Source organism: Dendrobates tinctorius, unplaced genomic scaffold, assembly GCF_039654945.1.
Source record: "Dendrobates tinctorius isolate UK_male_01 unplaced genomic scaffold, ASM3965494v1 ptg000071l, whole genome shotgun sequence".
NCBI lineage: Eukaryota > Metazoa > Chordata > Amphibia > Anura > Dendrobatidae > Dendrobates > Dendrobates tinctorius.
The window spans coordinates 9,679,580-9,696,288 of NW_027361739.1; the positions used below are offsets into that span (position 1 = coordinate 9,679,580).

Here is a 16,709-nt window from a genome sequence, read left to right on the forward strand (position 1 = left end):
TATCCATACATGTTATCCAGGGATACGGTACCCTTTCTAACCTTTGTGCAATCACGTGCAATCCATACTGGGCCTGACACCGTCTGAGCCTGCCTCCTGAGAAATATATTTTGAATGTGTACGCTATCCATACATGTTATCCAGGGATACGGTACCCTTTCTAACCTTTGTGCAATCACGTGCGATCCATACTGGGCCTAACACCGTCTGAGCCTGCCTCCTGAGACATATATTTTGAATGTGTACGCTATCCATACATGTTATCCGGGGATACGGTACCCTTTCTAACCTTTGTGCAATCACGTGCAATCCATACTGGGCCTAACACCGTCTGAGCCTGCCTCCTGAGACATATATTTTGAATGTGTACGCTATCCATACATGTTATCCGGGGATACGGTACCCATTCTAACCTTTGTGCAATCACGTGCAATCCATACTGTGCCTGACACCGTCTGAGCCTGCCTCCTGAGACATATATTTTGAATGTGTACGCTATCCATACATGTTATCCAGGGATACGGTACCCTTTCTAACCTTTGTGCAATCACGTGCAATCCATACTGGGCCTGACACCGTCTGAGCCTGCCTCCTGAGACATATATTTTGAATGTGTACGCTATCCATACATGTTATCCAGGGATACGGTACCCTTTCTAACCTTTGTGCAATCACGTGCAATCCATACTGGGCCTAACACCGTCTGAGCCTGCCTCCTGAGACATATATTTTGAATGTGTACGCTATCCATACATGTTATCCGGGGATACGGTACCCTTTCTAACCTTTGTGCAATCACGTGCAATCCATACTGGGCCTAACACCGTCTGAGCCTGCCTCCTGAGACATATATTTTGAATGTGTACGCTATCCATACATGTTATCCGGGGATACGGTACCCTTTCTAACCTTTGTGCAATCACGTGCAATCCATACTGTGCCTGACACCGTCTGAGCCTGCCTCCTGAGACATATATTTTGAATGTGTACGCTATCCATACATGTTATCCAGGGATACGGTACCCTTTCTAACCTTTGTGCAATCACGTGCAATCCATACTGGGCCTGACACCGTCTGAGCCTGCCTCCTGAGACATATATTTTGAATGTGTACGCTATCCATACATGTTATCCAGGGATACGGTACCCTTTCTAACCTTTGTACAATCACGTGCAATCCATACTGGGCGTGAGAACGGCTGGCGAGCTGTTAAGCAAGCTACAGCACCTGTCCAGACAAGTACAGGGATTCCCTAGCGAGGAGACTTATTTGATTGTTTTCAATGTTGGGACAGTAATTTTTGGGGAGCACTATACTCTGGAGAATGATAGATGGGGCCCACCATACACTGGAACATTCCAAAGGTGGACATCAGACACTGGAGCAGCATTTACAGGGCCCATTATACACTAGAGCATTAGAAATGGGGCCCATTATGTTTGGAGCATTATTTGGGCCCATAAGACAGTGGAGCTTCATCCATGGGGACCAACATATACTGTAGCATTATGTGGAGCTCATCATATACTGTTTCAAACATTATATGGGACCAATGATTCTGTATGGAGAAATAGATGGGCCTCGTCATGAGATGTAAAAAGTGAGGTATTTTTCATTGTACTATACCGCTATTTATCTGCCGTATCGGAGCATGATGAGTTGTGGTATGTGTTAAAGGGGCGCTCTTTCGCCCAGGGCACATGAAAACCTGCAGCCAGCCCTCCCCCCCCCCACAACTTTAGCCAAATAACCCCCATTTTTCAGTGCGTAACTTGTATTATGAAGTTAATTAAGGTTGACAAGCTTAAGTAAGAAGAATTGATGCTTTTGGCATTCAAATGGGCACTGTAGGTGTGTTTCCTGTCCTCCTCTCACTGCCGACTTTTATTCCCCATTGACTTACATTGGGTTTCGTGTTTCGGGACGACCCCGACTTTTCCCTATAATCGGACGATCTTGCTCGACCCGACTTTTGGAAAAGTCGGGTTTCACGAAACGAAACGCGACCCTAAAAAACCAAAAGTCGCTCAACTCTAGTGGTCACCACTCACCTGACTAAAATATGTAACCTCTCTCTTTCTTCAGGTATATTTCCCTCCTCATTTAAACATGCCATCATAACCCCTTTACTTAAAAAGCCATCCCTGGACCAGAACTGCACTGCTAACTACAGACATGTCTCTAACCTTTCCTTCATCTCTAAACTCCTAGAACACTTGGTCCACTCCCGTCTAATCCGCTATCTCTCGGATAACTCTCTTCTCGACCCCTTACAATCTGGTTTCCGCTCTTTACACTCTACTGAAACTGCCCTCACTAAAGTCTCTAATAATCTAATAACAGCTAAATTGAAAGGTCATTGCTCCCTGCTGATTCTCCTGGATCTCTCTGCCGCATTTGACACTGTGGATCACCAGCTCCTCCTCACTATGCTCCGCTCTATAGGCCTCAAGGACACAGCCCTCTCCTGATTCTCCTACTACCTCTCTGACCGCTCCTTCACTGTATCTTTTGCCGGCTCCTCTTCCTTTCCTCGTCCCCTTACTATCGGGGTCCCGCAGGGCTCAGTACCAGGCCCTCTCCTCTTCTCTCTATACACTGCCCCTATTGGACAAACAATCAGCAGATTTGGGTTCCAGTATCATCTCTATGCTGATGACACCCAATTATACACTTCTTCCCCTGACATCACACCTACCGTAATTCAAAATACCAAGGATTGTCTGTCTGCTGTCTCTAACATCATGTCCTCCCTCTATCTGAAACTAAATCTCTCCAAAACTGAACTTCTTGTGTTTCTCCCCTCTACTAACCTCACTCTACCAAACATTGAAATAACCCTGGAGGGTTCAACCATAACTCCCAAGCAGCATGCCCGCTGTCTTGGGGTCATATTCGACACTGAACTTTCCTTTACTCCCTATATCCGATCACTCAGTCGCTCTTGTCACCAGCATCTTAAAAACATCTCCAGAATCCGACCTTTTCTCACCTTTGAAACTGCTAAGACTCATACTGTCGCTCTTATTCATTCTCGTCTGGACTACTGCAACTCTCTTCTGATCGGTCTCCCTCTTACCAAACTTTCTCCTCTCCAATCCATCTTGAATGCGGCAGCCAGGGTCATATTTCTGTCCAGCCGCTTCACCGATGCCTCCATCTTGTGCCACTCATTACACTGGCTACCTATTCGCTACAGGGTCCAGTATAAACTCATCTCTCTCACCCACAAAGCTCTCCACTGTTCTGCACCACCTTATATCTCCTCTCTCATCTCTGTCTATCACCCTACACGTGCCCTTCGTTCTACAAATGACCTAAGACTAACATCCCCCGTAATCCGAACCTCGCACCTCCGTCTCCAAGACTTCTCTCATGCTGCTCCAGCTCTCTGGAATGCACTTCCCCAGATGATCAGACTGATACCTAGCCCCGACCTATTCAAGCGCGCTTTGAAAACCCATCTCTTCAAACAAGCTTACCACATCAACTACTCAGTAAACTAACTTTGCCCTGTTCCCTCCTTCCAAATATTATTCTGAATCTGCACCATACTATTCATCTGTCTCCACACCCTCCATGCACATGATAACTACACTTGATACTTGACTATTGCACTTAAACACACGGGCTGATGACCGGATCATGCAGCTATATATGAAAATCCCTATTTATTCCCTATTTATTATAATTGCCAGACCTGAATTAACAAGCACTTTTCACCTACTGTGTCCCCCCCCCCATTTCCTTGTAGATTGTAAGCTTGCGAGCAGGGACCTCACTCCTAATGTCACTGTTTAAATTGTCTTAACCTGTATTGAATTTATTGTCTGTACATGTCCCTGTTTAATTGTAAAGTGCTGCGGAATATGTTGGCGCTATATAATTAAAAAATTATTATTATAAAATTGGGGGCTAAAAAATCATTTTTGTGGAAAAAAAATTATTTTTTATTTGCACAGCTCTGCGTTAAAAACTTCTGTAAAGCACTTGGGGGTTCAAAGTGCTAATCACACATCTAGATAAGCTCCTTGGTGGGTCTAGTTTCCAAAATGGGGTCAATTGTTGGGGGTTTCCACTGTTTAGGTACATCAGGGGCTCTCCAAAAGCAACATGATGCCCGCAGACCATTCCATCAAAGTCTGCATTCCAAAAGTCACTACTTCCCTTTTGAGCCCTGACGTGTTGCCAAACAGTGGTCCCCCCGCATATGGGGTATCAGCCTACTCAGGACAAATTGGAAAACAAGTCTTGGGGTCCAATTTCTCCTGTTACCTTTGTGAAAATAAAAAAATTGCAGGCTAAAAAATCATTTTTGTAAAAAAAATATTTTTTATTTTCACAGCTCTGCGTTATAAACTTTAGTGAAATACTTGGGGGTTCAAAATGCTCACCACACATCTAGATAGTTCCTTAAGGGGTCTAGTTTCCAAAATGGTGTCACTTGTGGGGGGTTTCCACTGTTTGGGCACATCAGGGGCTCTCCAAATGCAACATGGCGTCCGATCTCAATTCCAGCCAATTCTGCATTGAAAAAGTCAAACAGCGCTCCTTCCCTTTCGAGCTCTGCCGTGCACCCAAACATTGGTATACCCCCACATATGGGGTATCGGCGTATTCAGGAAAAATTGCAGAACAAATTTTGTGGTTCATTTTCTCTTTCAACACTTGTGAAAATAAAAAAAAATTGGTTCTGAGGCTGGTTTCACACTTGCGTTTAATCGCGCAGCGCATTGTGCACTATCGGTCGCACTCGCAATTGTCCCCTATCTTTAAAATGGCAGGCGCAGTGTCCAGCGATTGCACACGGACCTCAGTGTTTGCGTGTGCTGCGCATTTTCCAGGTGTGCGACCAGACGCGCCGGACGCTACATGTTGCATTTTTTGTTCTGCCCAACGTCGTTAAAAAATCGCATGCGCGCGTCAGCCCACGAAATGCGCAAAAAAAAGTATAGTCTATGGTGTCGCTGAAGTGCGCATGTCAGTGCTATGTGAGCGCCCGCGATTACAGAGTAAACAATGTCTAGAAACTTGTTTAATACACCCCCTAAACAAGCAACATTGTTTTGCAGGAGGGTAGATAAAAGAAGGGGTCTGTAGTGCCAGATCATTACTGTACAGACAGAGTGCAAGACAAAAAGAAGACAAAACAACACCCACCCAGCCAGAGACAATCCACTACTTAGGAGAACACAGCAGCTATAATGTGAGTATTCTAAAATCAATTTATGTGAGCCTGTCCTTTAAAATATATTATGTACTAATGTTTTTATTTTATTTTTCCAGCTTGTCTTCTGGATCCCAATACAGTCCTTCCAGGGAAGAATTGGCAGAAGCAGAGTGTGAGGTGAGTATTTTGTTGCCTTTGTGTAAGTATACCTGCCTCTACAAATGGGTAATTATTTCTGTTCTTTTACAGACCTCAGCATCGGACCAGCCAAGTGAGCCGGAGCAGCGTAGACAAGGCCCGGCGGAGAGGAGACGCAATGTAAGTATCCATTATTTAAAGTTAGCTTTTATTTTAAATTCTGTTTTCTATTCCTGTTTTTATGTCCTGTTTGTCATGGGTTTTTTTTTCTCTATACCATTCTCCACAATTTCCACGATTCTATTGTATTTCTTTTCTAGGTTCCACAACGGGATGAAGACCTGTACATTGACAACGAGCAACTGATCATCCTTGTCCAGGAGCGTGTCCCGTTGTGGGACAGCCGTGATCAGCGGTACAAGGACATTGTGGTGACCCGGCAGCTCTGGAATGAATTGGCCGCTGCGTTGATGGAGGGCTGAGACAGCGCCTCTGCAACTTTAAAAAAGGCGTTTAGTAAGTATTTCCCTGTTCTGTGATGCCGCATTGAGTCTTTGTCCTGAGGATACTGTTTTGTTTCCTGATAGATAGATTCTATCAGGGACCATACCAGTGTCCTCAGGATCAACATTGAATGCATTGTGAATTGTAATGTTGCATTGTTCATGCTTTATCTCTTGCACCTGATGATACTTGTGTGTTTACTGCAAGATATATTCTTGCAGTGAACACACAAGTGTCCTCAGGTTCAACAGTCAATGCATCGTGAATTGTAATGTTGCATTGTTCATGCTTTATCTCTTGCACCTGATGATACTTGTGTGTTTACTGCAAGATATATTCTTGCAGTGAACACACAAGTGTCCTCAGGTTCAACAGTCAATGCATCGTGAATTGTAATGTTGCATTGTTCATGCTTTATCTCTTGCACCTGATGATACTTGTGTGTTTACTGCAAGATATATTCTTGCAGTGAACACACAAGTGTCCTCAGGTTCAACAGTCAAGGCATTGTGATTTTTAATGCTGTATTGTTCATGCTTTATCTCTTGCACCTGATGATACTTGTGTGTTTACTGCAAGATATATTCTTGCAGTGAACACACAAGTGTCCTCAAGTTTAACAGTCAAGGCATTGTGATTTTTAATGCTGTATTGTTCATGCTTTATCTCTTGCACCTGATGATACTTGTGTGTTTACTGCAAGATATATTCTTGCAGTGAACACCCAAGTGTCCTCAGGTTCAACAGTCAATGCATTGTGAATTGTAATGTTGTATTGTTCATGCTTTATCTCTTGCACCTGATGATACTTGTGTGTTTACTGCAAGATATATTCTTGCAGTAAACACACATGTTTCCTCAGGTTCAACAGTCAATGCATCGTGAATTTTAATGTTGTATTGTTCATGCTTTATCTCTTGCACCTGATGATACTTGTGTGTTTACTGCAAGATATATTCTTTTAGTGAACACACAAGTGTCCTCAGGTTCAGCAGTCAATGCATTGTGAATAGTAATGTTGTATTGTTCATGCTTTATCTCTTGAACATGATGATACTTGTGTGTTTACTGCAAGATATATTCTTGCAGTGAACACACAAGTGTCCTCAGGTTCAACAGTCAATGAATTGTGTATTGAATTCTTTTTGGATGCTGCGTTGACTGTTTGACAAGGTATATCAGGTGTGCGTGATTATACAAGATGTTGCCAGCTGTGCATTGTATAATGTTTATTTTATTATTTTTTCAACAGTGAACAAAGTCCACACACGTTGGCGCTCGATTAAGGACCGCTTCAACACTGATATTCATGCTGAGGGACAGGTTCGCAGTGGCTCATCGGCAAGGAGCAGAACCAAGTACCGATATCATCGCGCTTTGGAATTCCTACGACTGGTCCTTGCCACCAGAGCGTAAGTATAATTTCCTTTTTTTTTTTTGGTTTTCATTGAACATAATCGGTGATTTTATCTTCCACAGATGATCCTTCTTGTAAATGCATGGTACTAATTTTTTACTTTTGTTTCCACAGCACCTGGAGCAGCACCCTGCAACCTATCCCTCGAGCGGTTCTTCATCGATCGACCTCGGACCCGTCCCAGTCATCCGACAGCCAGGAAGCAAGTTGCAGGTCAGCAACATAGACAGCTGGTGACCAGCTGGTTAATCAGGTGTTCCCCTGTCCCAGGTCTCTGCCGCTGGTTATGCGGGCACTACCCGCCAGCTGCAGAGGGCTTCGGACAGGAATGTCATGCCCGAGTTCATGCACTTGAGCGAAGCCTTTCATGCCAGCCTCAAGACGCTGGCCGAAAGAGTGGAAAGTGGTTTTTCACTAATGGAACGTGGTTTTAACCACATGGAACACCTCATCCACTCTTCCGACCAGCGCCTTGAACGGCTGGAGGCCGACTTCAATAGACCAGCGCACCATTTCTTTAGTAAAATTGAACGGGGCATGGCGGATCACCTTAGTCCTGAGCAACAGCTGAATGTGTTACACGCCTGCAAAACTGCTTTCTTGCAGGCTATGCAGCAGAATCAGTACGTGCAGCAGTCTGTGGTGTCATTCCCACCTGTGCCACCACTGACTCGCTTCACCACAGTACTGACTTCTGCTGCATACCACTGCCTGGCCACCTGCATTCCTAGCCAAGCCGGACACCACTACACCACACCAATGCCGAGTGCTGCTGGACACTCCACCCCCGCCACCACCATGTCAAGCGCTGCTCCTGTCTGGAGCACCAGTACTGCCACCGATACCACATCTTGGCCCACCTCCAGTTCAAAATCTGCTTGGGCCACCGCCACCTCTTCTGTTCGGACCACAGAGACTCCATCATCTCCGGATCGGAGCACCGCCACTTTGCATGGGAGCACAGCCACAACTCCTCATCGTTCCAGGAGCACCTCCACCACTCATCATCAGAGGAGCACCGCCATCTCTTCTCATCGTAGCACTGCCACCACCCCTCTTCAGAGGAGCACCGCCACCACATCTCCTCATAGGAGCACAGCCACCACTCCTCTTGAGAGGAGCACTGCCACCGCTTCACCTATTCGGAGCACCACCACCACTCCTCTTTAGAGGAGCACCGCCACTGCTTCACCTACACAGAGCACCGCCACCACTCCTCATCACAGGAGCACCGCCACCGCTTCGCCTGATAGGAGGACTGCCACCTATTCTCCCACCAGAAGCACCGCGCACACTTCTTCTTCAATGAGCACCAACACCACATGTTCTCCTGCAAGGAGCACCGCCAGTGTCTCCACCGAGTAGCCTAGGGGAGACCCACATTCCATATTTTATTCTTCAGAGACACGGTCCAACATTTCGAGGCGGTCAACAACTGTAAGGCGGTCACAAGGTGGAAGTCGGTACAGGCAGGTGACTCCTGCCCCAAAGAAGAAGAAACAAAAGACTTTGTTAGTCAGTCCCCCCTCTCCTTCCAACATTTCTCAACCTGCCTCCAGTTCCATGCCTGAGCTCCCTTCCCCCAGTACTTTAGTAGCCCCTTCACCTAGAACCCCTTCCTCAATTTCCAGCTGTTCCTCATTTCTCCACACCCCCAAAGTATCCCACTCTTCCCCCAAACGTCCTTCAAAAGAAAAATAACCTTTTTAAAAAAAATAAATAAATGTGCAAATTTTATTGTTCAAAAAAGTATGATCTAATGTGTCTTTCGCCGCCAACACACACTGCGCCGTCCACACACTGCGCCGTACATTTTTCTTTTTTGTCAACACATAGCTCCATTAATGACACATGTTACGTGTGTCAATCTTGGAGATATGTGTAGTCAAAACCAGAAATCTATATGACTTGTATTTTCCACATCAGTCTCTCGAGTCAGGTAATAAAACACAGACTGAAGAGAGGATGGTGTTGAGTGCAAGGCCTATCTATTGTTACCTTGGCTTGCATCAAAAACAGTAACTTTACTATGGTGTGTTTTAACATCATTTATCTTTTTTTATACAATCCAAGGTTATTATAGATAGACCTTGTAATTAACCTCATCCTCTATTCAGTGTGTGGATAAACTGAGTAGATGATGTGGAAAATACCCGCCATATGTACAATACCCTGGCCTTGTATCATAGCGATCACACCTGGGCAGGTGAATACACATGAGTTGTAAACAGCAGCATCGCTTCAGTCTGCATATATATATAACTCAGACTGAATCGCTGCTGCAGTTAACCTCTTATCTGTATTCTCCTTACAATGTGTGATAAGCGTCTGAAGTGTGGATGCATTAGTTTTGCCGTCCTCACTTCAGTATGACACCAGGCCTGGGTATTGTAGAAGTTGTATCAACTTTATTATGTATACAGTCTTGAGTTCTAAACTGGCCACAGTGATGCTAATACAACTAATATGGATAGTCACAGTGTTTTTAGGTCTCATAAATAGTTAGGGATGCTCCTGCATTCCAAAATGAATAATTATAACATCATGACAGGTGACACAAATATTAGGTGTATTATCTCCACCGTCGCATCACACTGAACTCAAAGTGTAAAGATAATAAAGATCATACAAGTTGTGTGTATGTGTAGTCACCTGGTCTTGAGTACTATTAAATGAAGGATGCACAAAACCCAGCATCATGAATTCAATCGTACACCTGGCCAGTTGATTATTAGATTGAAATGTAAAAAGACAGAGTGCACTCGGTACAGGTATCAACACAGGTTTTTTATTAACATACACACAAAAGTAAACTTTGCTACACCATTTGGTCTTGCCAGGCCACCTGTCCTAGATCTGAGTTGAAGTAGGCCGCAAATTGGTCCCTCATTTGGCCAACTTCAACGGATGACCTAAGAGGGTGCTAATTAAATTCAGGCAAGGGGTTAGGAGCGGCATCATCAAGTTCAAAGTTCGGGTGCTCTCTAACCATAACAAAATTGTGTAGAACCACACAGACCTTCACCACCTCATCCATTGTTTCCACTTTCAGATTAATGGCTGTGCTGAGAATGCACCATCTAGAGTCAAGTATACCAAAGGCACACTCTACAATTCTTCTGGCCCTGGTCAGCCTGTAATTAAAATTCTTTTGGTATGGTCCAAGTCCCGGCTGAAGTAGGGTTTGAGGAGGTTTTGGCACATCTGGAATGCCTCATCCCCAACTATTACAAAGGACTGTGGTGGGCCTTCGATGTTGGGAAGAGGACGTGGCATGGGGAAATTGAACTGGTTGCCATACAACCTCCGACCCATGTCCGAGTTCTTAAAAGCCTGGGAGTCATTCCCACGCCCAAATGCACCAATGTCCACTGCAACAAACTTACAGTCTGCATCAGAAATGGCCATGTGTACTGTAGAGAAGTACTTTTTGTAATTATAGTACTCTGATCCAGTTCTTTTTGCTTTTATAATCCGGATGTGTTTCCCATCCACCACACCCAAACAGTTGGGGAAATTGCAGACTGTCCAGAATCTTTCTGCATTTTCAATCCACTTTTCCACGGTGGGCAGGGGCAGAAATTCGGGACAGAGAACGTCCCACAAAGCCCAGCAGGTGTCCGCAACTATTCCCGACAAGGTGGAGATTCCAAGCCGGTACTGGAAGTGCAGTGAAGAGAGGGTCTCTCCAGTAGCGAGGAATCTGGGAAACAGAGAAACAACAAAAATTAATATTTGTGTATCTGGATTTTTACAACACCAAAGAATAAAATATAAAAAAAGGCCTAAAAATAAATATGCAGCCTTTTCTTTATTACATGGCATAAAATTAATGCTGCAGCCTTTGGTTAAGTACATGGCAGAACAATAATTCTGCCAGCTTAGGAATAGTACATCTTAGAGAGCAAATAAAATTAGGCAGGCATTGTTTTTTAAATATACGTACCGTAATGTGACCAGGAGCCGTTCCTCGGGAGGAAGCGCACGACGGAGCTGTGTGTCCTGTCTCCGGATGGCATCTTGTACCCGACCAAGCAAATACATGAAGCTTTGTTGGGACATCCGTGTGTAATCAGTAAATTTATCCGGGTTTGCCTGGAGCTCGCTGTAGAGGGTGTGGTACGCTCCACAGCTCTCCAGGAGTTCAACAATCGGATGTATCCACAAACGCCGCTGCTGCCGTCTTCGCTGTCTCTCTCTCTCCCTTTGTTCATGGCAAGTAACTGCATAAGCCTGAGCCATCCTAATGTCCAGATCCAAGTTGAAGTAAAAACTCTTCCAGCGCAGATCCATGTTGTCAAGAGAAAATCCAAGGAAATGTGAAGAATTCAGCTGCAATATAGGTCTATATAAAGAATTTCCATAACACAAGCCCACTGCTGTCCCATTGGTGGTGTCTGTTGCAAGAATTTTTCTAGAATTCTCCTCCTGTGATTGTGACACCATGCGCATAAAAAACGCATACGCATGGAAAACGCTAGAAAACGCATAGAAATGCTGCGTTTTTTCCCTTACCATGCACGATAATGCGACAAAAAAGCAGCGTTTACAAGCGTTGTATGCGTTTTTGTCACGCATTTGATGTGCGCACCAAAACACTAGAGTGAAAATAGCCTGAAGTAAATTCTTTGTAAAAAAAAGTTAAATGTTAATTTTTTTCCTTCCACATTGCTTCAGTTCCTGTGAAGCACGTAAAGAGTTAATTAACTTCTTGAGGCTGTGGGCACACGTAGCGTTTTAAAACGCGTTTTTTTCCGCGCGATTTCACCGCGATTATGATCGCGATTTTGCCGCGATTTTCGCGTGCGATATTCAAGCACTTTCCAAGCGATTTGAAGCATCGCTTGGAAAGTGATTGACAGGTTGGTCACACTCGTCAAACATAGTGTTTGACAAGTGTGACCAGGTTTTTACTATTGAGGCCGCCTATGCGGCATCAACAGTAAAAGATAGGATGTTAAAATGCTAAAAAAAATAAAAAAATCGGGGTATATTTACCTTCCGGCGTCCCGCGCTGCATTCCCGGGCCTCAGCGTTCCCAGTAATGCCTTGCGAGACCTGTGATGACGTAGTCTCGCGTTACTATAGTGATCTCGCGAGACCGCTAGAGTCACGCGAGACTACGTCATTACAGGGCCTTGCCGCAAGGCATTACTGGGAACGCTAGGCCGGGAATGCAGCGCGGGACACCGGAAGGTAAATATACACCGATTTTTTATTTTTTATTCTTTTTTTTACAGGGGGATGGTACCCAGGGCCTGGAGGACAGTCTCCTCTCCTCCACACCGTGGGTACCAACCGCAAATGAGACGCTTAATTTCCCGCATGGTGGGCATAACCACATGCGGGAAGTAAGCGATTCTCATGCATTCCTATGGGTGCGGAATCGCGGCAATTCTTTGCGATTCCGCACAAAAGAATGAGCATGCTGCGATTTTTTCTGCGATGCGATTCCGCCGCGGAAAAAAGCGCAGCATTAGCACAGCATGTGCGGAATGCCATAGGAATGCATGGGGGGCGTTCTGTACACGATTTTTAAGCGTTTTTGCGCCGAAAATCGCTGCAAAAACGCTTAAAAATCGCATCGTGTGCACATAGCCTGAATGTGGTTTTGAGCACCTTGAGGGGTCCAGTTTTTAGAAAGGTGTCACTTTTGTCTATTTTCTGTCATGTACACCCCTCAAAGTGACTTTAAATGTGAGGTGGTCCCTAAAAAAATGGTTTTGTAAATTTTGTTGTAAAAATGTGAAATCCCTGGTCAACTTTTAACCCTTATAACTTCCTAACAAAAAAAATGTGTTTCCAAAATTGTGCTGATGTAAAGTAGACATGTGGGAAATGTTATTTATTAAGTAATTTGTGTGACAAGACTCTCTGATTTAAGGGCATAAAAATAAAAAATTTGAAAATTGCAAAATTTTTGCCACATTTCCATTTTTTTTCATAAATAAACACAAGTCATATCAAAGAAATTTTACCACTAGCATGAAGTACAATATGTCACAAAAAACAAACTCAGAATCACGGGATCCATTAAAGCATTCCAGAATTATAACCTCATAAAGTGACAGTGGTCAGAATTGTAAAAATTGGCCTGGTCATTAAGTAGCAAATTGGCTCTGTCACTAAGGGGTTAAAAAAAATTTTTTACTTTGTACAAAAAATTTTGTTTGTGTCACCATTTTCCAAGAAACATAACTTTTTTAAATTTTTGAAGCTGTTTCAGGGCTTGTTTTTTGCTTGCTGACTTGCAACTTTAAATGGAACTATTTTCAGGCACATGTAATATTTTCCTCAGAGGTCACGACTCACCAAGCTAGAACCTGCGGCATCCTCCCGCAAATTCAGGTGTGAATTGCACGTCTACAAAGCAGAAAATGTACAAGGGATGCTAAAGGTAATAGCAGGTGTGCTGTGCTCTGATCTGGCGGGTATGGACAACCAACATTGCAGCTGGACCGGAGTCCGGAAAATATTTTTGTTCAACTATATTACGTTTTAATATTTTAATTTTAATATTTTAATTTTAATACTAATCTGTTTTATACAGCTATTAACATCTATTGACATATTTCCACCTTACTAATTTAGCTAGTTTTGTATGCTGCACACTAACATTTAGGGCAGGGGTGCACAATATTTTTTTTCGCCCAAGGGCCACATTGTCATTCTGAAGCAATCTCAAAGGGGTATTTGCATGAATGCATTATCAAAACCACTGTCATTACATAAATGCATCACCACAACCAAGTTTTGCACATTTGAGGAGGATTTTAACTGTTTATGCTGCAAAAAACTCAGTGTCAATGCACACTGAGCTTTTGGAGCAGAAACAATCTTCAAAACTACAAGTTTTGAGTGTTAATATAGCCATGTAGCACATCATCTGACCAGTTATGGATTGCTACATGAGTGGAAGATTAGAACCATCATTTGTCTGTACATGAATCCATCCCTATAACAACCATCAGTGCATGAATGTAACACCAGAACCACCGTCAGATTATACATTCATCACCAGAACCACCATCGGTACATAAAGTTGTGTGAAAAAGAGTTTGCCCCCTTTCCGATTTCCTATTCTTTTGAATGTTTGTCACAATTAAATGTTTCATCTCACTAACCAAATTTAAATAATAGACAAAGATTACACAAGTAAACACAAAATGCAATTTTTAAATGAAGACCTTTGGAAAAAAGAAATCCAAATCTATAGTGCCCTGGGTGAAAAAGTGATTGCCCCATAAACCTAATAATTGGGCCACCCTTAGCAGCAACAACTACAATCAAGCGTTTGCGATTACTGGCAGTGAGTCTTTTACAATGCTCTGGAGAATTTTTGGCCCACTCATCTTTGCAGAATTGTTGTAATTCAGCCACATTGGAGAGTTTACGGGCATGAACCATCTTTTTAAGGTCACACCACAGCATCTCAATCGAATTTAGGTCACGACTTTGACTAGACCACTCCAAAGTCTTAATTTTGTTTTTCTTAAGTCATTCAGAGGTGGACTTTCTGGTGGGTTTTGGATAATCCTGCTGCTGTATAACCCAAGTGCACTTCAGCTTGAGGTCATGAACAGATGGCTGGACATTATTCTTCAGGATTTTTTGGTAGACAGCAGAATTCATGTTTCCATGTTACCACAGCAAGTCTTCCAGGTCCTGATGCAACAAACAGCCCGAGACCATCACACTACCACCAACATATGTTAATGTGGGTATGATGTTCCTTTTCTGAAATGCTGTGTTACTCTAAGGCTAGTTTCACTCTAGCATATTTTCCATGCAGTGCATGGTGGCGCTAAGCCTCGCCCCCTGCCGGCTCCCTGCCCGCCCCATCCGGTCATCGCCGCCTACTATCGCACACGGCCGCAGGCGATCTGCGCACCCTATCTTTTGCATAGGGTGCGCAGACCATGCACTGGCCGTGCGCTAGTAGGATTTTAGCGTGCGCTGCGCACTTTTGAAGGTGCGCCAAGCACGCCAAAATGCAACATGGTGCATTCGGCGCACACGGGTGCACCTTCAAAAGTGTGCAGCACGCGCTAAAATCCTACTAGCGCATGGCCAGCGCACGGTCTGCGCACCCTATGCTAAAGATAGGGTGCACAGATCACATGCGGCCGTGTGCGATAGTAGGCGGCGATGACCGGATGGGGCTGGCAGGGAGCCGGCAGGGGGCGGGGCTTAGCAGCGCCGTGCGCTGCATGAAAAATACGCTAGTGTGAAACTAGCCTAAGCCAGATGTAATGGAACATACGACTTCCAAAAAGTTCAACTTTTGTCTCATCAGTCCCGAGTATTCTCCCAACAGTCTTGGGGCTCATCAAGATGTTTTCTGGCAAAACTGAGACAAGCCTTTTTGTTCTTATTGCTCAGTAGTGGTTTTCATCTTGGAACTCTGCTATGCAGGCCATTTTTGCCCAGTCTCTTTCTTATGGTGGAGTCATGAACACTGACATTAACTGAGGCAAGTGAGGCCTGAAGTTCTTTGAATGTTGCTGTGGAGTCTTTTATGACCTCTTGGATGAGTCATCGCTACAGTCTTAGGGTAATTTTGGTTAGCCAGCCACTCCTGGGAAGGTTCACCACAGTTCCATGTTTTTACTATTTGTGGATAATGGCTCTCACTGCGGCTCGCTGGTGTCCCAAAGCTGGGAAATAGTTTTATAACCTTTTCCAGACTGATAGATCTCAATTATTTTGTTTCTCATTTGTTCCAGAAAATCTTTGGATCGCTGCATGACATCTAGCTTTTGAGGATCTTTTGGTCTACTTCACTTTGCCAGGCAAATTCTATTTAAGCGATTTATTGATTGAGAACAGATGTGGCAGTAATCAGGCCTCCATGTAGCTAGAGAATTTGAACTCAGTTTCCCCAAGATGTGATAAACCACAGTTTAAGGAAGGGGGAAAACCACTTTTTCACACAGGGCCCTGTAGGTTTGGATTTTATTTTCCCTTAATAAAAAAGATCTTCATTTAAAAGCTGCATTTTGTGTTTACTTGCATGATCTTTCTCTAATATTTAAATTTGTTTAGTGATCTGAAACATTTAAGCGTGACAAACATGCAAGAATAAGAAATCAGGAAGGGAGCAAACACTTTTTTACAGAACTGTAAATGCAGCAGAACCGTTATCAGTACATGAATCCATCACCATAACTATTGTCAGTATATGAATATGTCACTAGAATCATCAAAAGTACAAGAACACATCTCCTGCACCATCATCAGTAAATCACTATATCAACAGAACCTCCTTCAGTACAGGAATGCATCACCAGAATCACCATCAAAACAGGAATACATCACCAGAATCACCATCAAAACAGGAATAACAGGAATACATCACCAGAATCACCATCAAAACAGGAATACCAGGAATACATCACCAGAACTACCATGAGCACAGGAATACAACACCAGAAATACCATTGCTACATGAATGCATCACCAGAACCATCAATACATGA

General features: G+C 43.8%; 1 protein-coding gene and 1 long non-coding RNA gene across 4 annotated transcripts in view; both read left to right on the plus strand.

Moving 5' to 3' along the window:
- CRHR1 (corticotropin releasing hormone receptor 1) overlaps window positions 1-16,709 on the plus strand; it is a 438,157-nt gene that overhangs the window by 107,844 nt on the left and 313,604 nt on the right. The gene's annotated exons all lie outside the window — the stretch shown is intronic.
- LOC141096117 (uncharacterized) lies at window positions 6,909-8,979 on the plus strand. The gene is made up of 2 exons (XR_012233588.1): window positions 6,909-7,225; window positions 7,345-8,979. It is a non-coding gene; the product is annotated as an uncharacterized lncRNA (long non-coding RNA).